Consider the following 6,000-nt stretch of genomic DNA (forward strand, 5'->3'; position numbering starts at 1 on the left):
TTGCTTATCTCTGTTGCAATGTCAGTCTATTTTTCTTGTGCTAACACAGTGGATATGGTGAACTATTCATTCCTTCCTCTTTGCAGGTACCATTTAGATTTTGCACACATCCACTTTCAGATTTCTCTTCTCTGGACTGAGCTACCACAAGGACTTTAATCCTTTTCTTCTTTTCATATTTTCTAGAGCTCTGACTACTCTTGTGCTCTCTCCTCAGGTCCCTCAGGATCTCTCTCCCACATTATTCTCTCCAACACACGAACACTACTTTACTGAAGAGAATGAAGCTTTTGCCTCTTTGCTAGTCTGCCCATTCCCCAGGAAATATTATACTTACTTTCTTCTGTACTAGAGAAAAGGTTTCAATGTTCAGATCTGTGGTTTGTATATATGATCTAAACATGAGTCTGAATGCTTGTTAAAACATTTTGAAGCATTTGGAATAATTTTGATATCATGTAGCACATACTTCCTTCACTCCTCAGCCATCCTTTTGGCACAGGGTGTGTTGCTTCCTTCTAACTTGTAATTCTCTTAGCAGTGACTTTGGGCTGAGGGTACTCCTGTTTTCACTGTCAATTCCTATAGTCTGCAAGACTTTACTGCTGAGAAGCTCATTTCATTTTCACTAGCAGTTTTCTTTCTCCCTAAAATGGCAGGGGTTAGTTATAGGATTTGTGTTATCCATCAGTATTTCATTTCTAGAATTTCCTGAAGACATATAAAGGGCCAAACACACAAAGTTCAGTGCTGTATTTCTATTTGAAATAACAGAAGTATATAAATCCACCTACAACCAGTGACCTTTCAGGATTTGCAGAATTAGATCACATTGAAAAACTCTGATGGATGAAAAATACAAGCGTAGGGAAAAGTAATATCTGGGATCCCTGGTGTAATGTTTTCACAAAAAGATTTTATAGCAGTTATTTTACCCCTTGATTTATTCACACCTTTTGCATATATCCTCAGGGCAAAGTGCTCAAACTGTTCATAAAAAAATCCACATTTGGACAGATTTTTCCTCTAATGAGTTGCTGGCTGCTTGTGGTAGATTTTTCTGAGAGTCCTGTCTAACTTCTTGTTGTGACAAAGACTGCAGCTAATGTTAAACCTGTAATTTCCCTACAATAACTTTGTGGGTCCTGATGGTACTGCAGAAATTGAGGATAGCCTGAAGGGCAACACAGTACAATAAATGGTGAGAATTTGCTCTGAGTAAGAGGTAAGGGCTATCGGAGGTGGATGTCCATCCACAGACCCACACAGAGTGTTAAGGGCACAATGTGAATCTTTGCACATATGTTTTTTGCAAATCTCAACAGAGACTCTATTCTACTTCTTAAAATTAGTTTAGACGTTACTCTGAGAGAACCATAAAATCTGAAATATTTTCTTTTGTGATAGATAAATCCAAGAGAGTGAGCAACACCATTTCTTGCACTCAAGATTCCTTCATCTGTAAGTTTTGCTCTTAAATCACACAAGGTCAAATAAGTCTTTCTAAAATTTGTCTGTTCCCCTCCTTCCAACAGGTTTGCTGGATAAAAGACTATTCTGATGGCTGGGCCCAGGGAGTGTTGGTGTCCCACAGTAGTAAAAGGCAATCCTGTGACATGTGAGTGGTGTTTGCCTTTAATCCTTAAATTGAGTTTTCACTTTGTTCCTGTTATAGTGTAAGCAACCTGCTTGGCTATGAAGAGCTTTCCCGAGGAGGCTCAAGAGCAAGAATAGTCAAATAATTATTTAATTAATTAATAGTTATTTTCGCGGAGAGCAAAATCCGTGGAAGTGTTCAAGATCAAGCTGGATGGGGCTCTGAGAAACCTGATTTAGTCGAAGGTGTCCCTGCCCGTGGTCGGATTAGACGGCTTTGGAAGGCGCCTTCCAACATGAACCATTCCGTGATTGGGCTAATATGGCTCAGCCCAAAGAGCAAATACCTTTAGGACGGGCCAGGAAGGGCTGGCGGCTCGGCTTTAGCAGCCTGAGCAGCGCCCGGGCTGTAGGATATGGAAACAACATTAGGGGGAGCTCGGGGCCCTCCTCCCGCTCGGACACGGGCGCTGAGGGCACCGCCGCCGCCGCCGGGGACGGCCGCCTTCGCTCCACGCATTTTCCTGCCAGGAAAACTGCCCGCCGGAGAATGCCGTCCCTCAAAGTGGCCAATTACCAACGATGGTTTCACCATCGCTGACTGAAAAGTCAGAAATGCCACAGACTTAATTATTGTCTTTACATCCACCACCGGATTAGTTAATGAGACCAATTATTAGTCATGGGCACTTCGTGCTCCCAGGTTGTGGCGCTTATACAATGAAATGTTTTGGCATTTTCCCTGCAATTTCCAGGGCTTATTACCCAGACAGTTTACTATAGTAATTATGCAAAAACATTTATTATTGTCATACAAGCTGTAATGTGCATAATTTACTTCATAAATAATCATTAGAGAAGAAATGGAGAAAAAGTAAAAGAAAAGTTCTGATTCAAAGGAGGTGGGACGAATGTGAGTTACAGAGAACTGAATGTGGGCAGATCACAGCAGAGCGGTTGTGAGGAAATACAAAGTTGGGTGTTCTAGGGAAATGGAGGAGAGCAAGGAGGGACTGGAAGAGACAACAAAGTCCATGCAATTGACTGCTAGTATTACATAGAGGGAGAGGGATTATTAAATCTCTTTTCTTCTTCTTTTTTTTTTTTTTTTTTTTTTTTTTTTGGAAGTGTTTTATTGGTTTCTTTGGGGGTTTGTTGGCGTTTTGGGGTTTTTTTTCTGGGACAAAAAGATCTCGTCTAAGCTTATTTTCAACAGGAAAACTATAAAATGCTTTACACTAAATGGTCTTTTACTCATCTTAAAAAGCTTCCTACCCTCACTAGTCCCCTGCAGACAGCAGCAGTGGTCGCACAGCAGCCCGCAGCTCTGCCTTGAAGCACGTTTTAAGCACCTCAGACAAAAGGAGGAGGCTTTGTGTTTGGGTTCTGTGTGCACCATCTGCTGAGAGGAGACACACAGACTTTCAGAAGGCTGCCAGCTGGCTGGCCATTCCTCTCATTTCAAGTAAACATTCAACATGTTTTCAGTAAATTCTGAATGATAGAAGCCTGCTTTTTCCTTTCTGCAGTTCTCACTGGAGAGGGTGAGAGCTTTTCTTTCTCTTGGCTATGTTACATATTTCCAGCAAGATGAACTTTCACTTCAGATTGTTACTATCTATAAAAATAGCCCACACGGGTTAATATTCATTATTAGAGTATTTTATTATGAACTTTAAAGGTGTAATTTGTTCTTTGAAGCATATTAAAGAACTAGATCACTTAAAGATGGCTTACTGCGCCTATACCTGAACCATTCCGAGCATGTTGAATTACTTTTAAAAGTAATTTTAAAGAGAGATTTTTCTTCCTAATGTGTTTCATTCATAAAAAGTGAGGAATGCAGACAGTTCTGGGATGAAATGCAAACCTGCACTACCTTCACTGCATAGTGATCGAAAATGACAAGCAAATACCATACCTGGGTACAGGACACTAAGAGGTAGTCATCCTTCCGTATACAGCAAAGACCCTGCAGCCAACACTGGGTGTGTTCAGGAGGAAAGATCCCAGTTTTATGTCTGGGATGATGCTCATCATCCATGGACATCTAGATGTCCATGTTTTAAGCAGGATGGAGCATGGCACGCCTGGCATGGAGAAAGATACTTTTGTAACCTAAAAGCAACACAGATCTGAACCACAGTCACATTTAGTAGGAATGCAATTCTGTAACACCACCTCCAACTTTTTATCTCCATGTGTTCTAAATAAAATCATGGAGACTATCAAAGTTCTTGGAGTACCTGATTCTCCCCACTTCTCCTTTCAGTGCCTGTGAGAATATGCAAGCAATCAAGTTATTGTTACTAGAGGAAATTCCGAGGAGCGTCAGCTATTGTCTGATAATTGCTCATCTGAATGTTCTTCCTTGCAGGACGTGTGAGGTCATTTTCCCCTCTTCAATTCTCAGATAAGCGGTGTCAGTCACCTTGATCCAGAGAGGTAGACACAAACAATTGCCGTGTAGCCCCGAGATGTAACTCCCATTTTGTCTGCCTCCTAAGCATCTGTGCTCAAATGTGCTGAATGACCATAGGAACTCCACCTACACAGGCACTAATTCTGAATTTCAGATTCTTAATCTGTCCTTGCACTTTCTTCCATCTTCTGCTTTGCATCTTGCATAAAAGAATGTTATTTTTCGTTCAATTTTTTATTTTATTTTATTTTATGAGCTATTCATTATGTAAAATATTGCATTGTATGACCTCAAGTGAAAGTACCAGGTTTATGTCAAAGGATTCAAAGCAGTTTGGGGTGGTAAAAGACAGGTGGACAGACAAATGTACAAAACAGAGTATTCCTCAAGAAACCTGGGTAAAAATACTCATAGCAACAGCCTGATCATTCAGACAAAGATTAAAGTCGATGACCTTTTTGAGGTAGATTCTCTTATCAACTCAGTAAGTTTGTGTAAAATTATTCACATGCATAAATGCTTACAGAACTTTACCAGAGGTCATTTCACATCATTCACTGTTCTAAGCTCATTTTTTCCTTTGGTGATATATATTGTTCATACATCAAGGAGCTAAATAAAAAGCACAGTAGTATTTTAGAGGTTTAAAATCCTTTGGCTTAAACCATAAGACAATTTCCTTCCCAGGAGAATATGTCATTTAAAAACAGCTTTTCCACCCTCCACCTGCCTCAAAAATATAAAAAATTTCATATTTAGCTCATTTCCTTCTGGGGTAGAGGAATAATGTGAGTGAGGAATACGTGGGAGATTTGTGGCCATTAATTTACTGGCAATCCCTTTTTTACTGGACAGAAGCCTGTCCAGTGAAAAAGGAAGGAAGTATAGTTCATCTCAGTGGCAATTCCTATTGTGACAAGTGTTTCACATGCTGAAATGTTCCATATGACCATGAAAATGCATCCTCACGCTACTAAAAACAGACTAGGAAATTGCCAGTTAGAGAAACATAAACAAAAAAAATTTCCCAAAATAGTGTAAAAGAATAAAGAAAACTATTAAGTTAAGGAAATTCCAAAGGGAGGTGGTAACTACATCAGGCAGTGGCATAACAAATGCAGTTCACATAAATATGGCAAGACATAATAAAAGTCAGATTTACCAAGGCACATTCTGCTCAACTCATATCCTGCTGCATTACTTCCTGTCATTAATTACCCCACCTACATCCAAATAATATCAATCAGCCAACTGGAAGCGCAAGTTAATGAGCAAAATTTCATACTCTGGGGGGTCAAGTTCCTTTTCCTTCATTTGTCTTCATTAGCAGCACCTCTCAAGGCTTTTCCCCAAATAGAAGGCAGTGAATTAGTTGAAGAGATTTTAAAAGTTGCACTCAGAAATAAAACTGCTGGATTAGCCTCAGAGCTCTTAGGATGAAATGGAGGTTGTTATTGTTATTAAATGAGATTATCAACATGAGGTGTGTTCCCTTCCTGATTATGTTCACCACCTCTTGTCTTGACCCATTTGCTTGTCACCTTGGCACTGAAGGATTACACAGACGCTTTACAAATTACTGCCGGGTGTGTAAAGTGTAATGACCTTCCATCTCTGGTTACTCCTGTTCAGTCAGTAAGTTTCTCTTCACAACATCCTATCTTTTCTTCATGCTCCATGTAAACATGTCCTGTATTTTCTTCCCAAGGACAAGGCAGGAACAAGGCAAACAAGGCCACTACCATTATCCTGTAGCATCTGCACAGCAATGAGAAGAGCAGTGGAACTGAGGTACAGTCACACAGATGTCCTGCTTCTCCGTAACCTATTCCAGGGAGTTTCAGTCTCCTCCAGTTCTGTCATCCTTGCAGAAGTCATACACATCAAGACTCTTCTGCAGAGACCATATCCCTTAAAAAGATAATTAAGGACAGGAGCTGGAGAGGCAAACAGCAAAGTGAGATATTCCTGCATTCACTCTC

The sequence above is a fragment of the Sylvia atricapilla genome, chromosome 1 (genome assembly GCF_009819655.1).
Source record: "Sylvia atricapilla isolate bSylAtr1 chromosome 1, bSylAtr1.pri, whole genome shotgun sequence".
NCBI lineage: Eukaryota > Metazoa > Chordata > Aves > Passeriformes > Sylviidae > Sylvia > Sylvia atricapilla.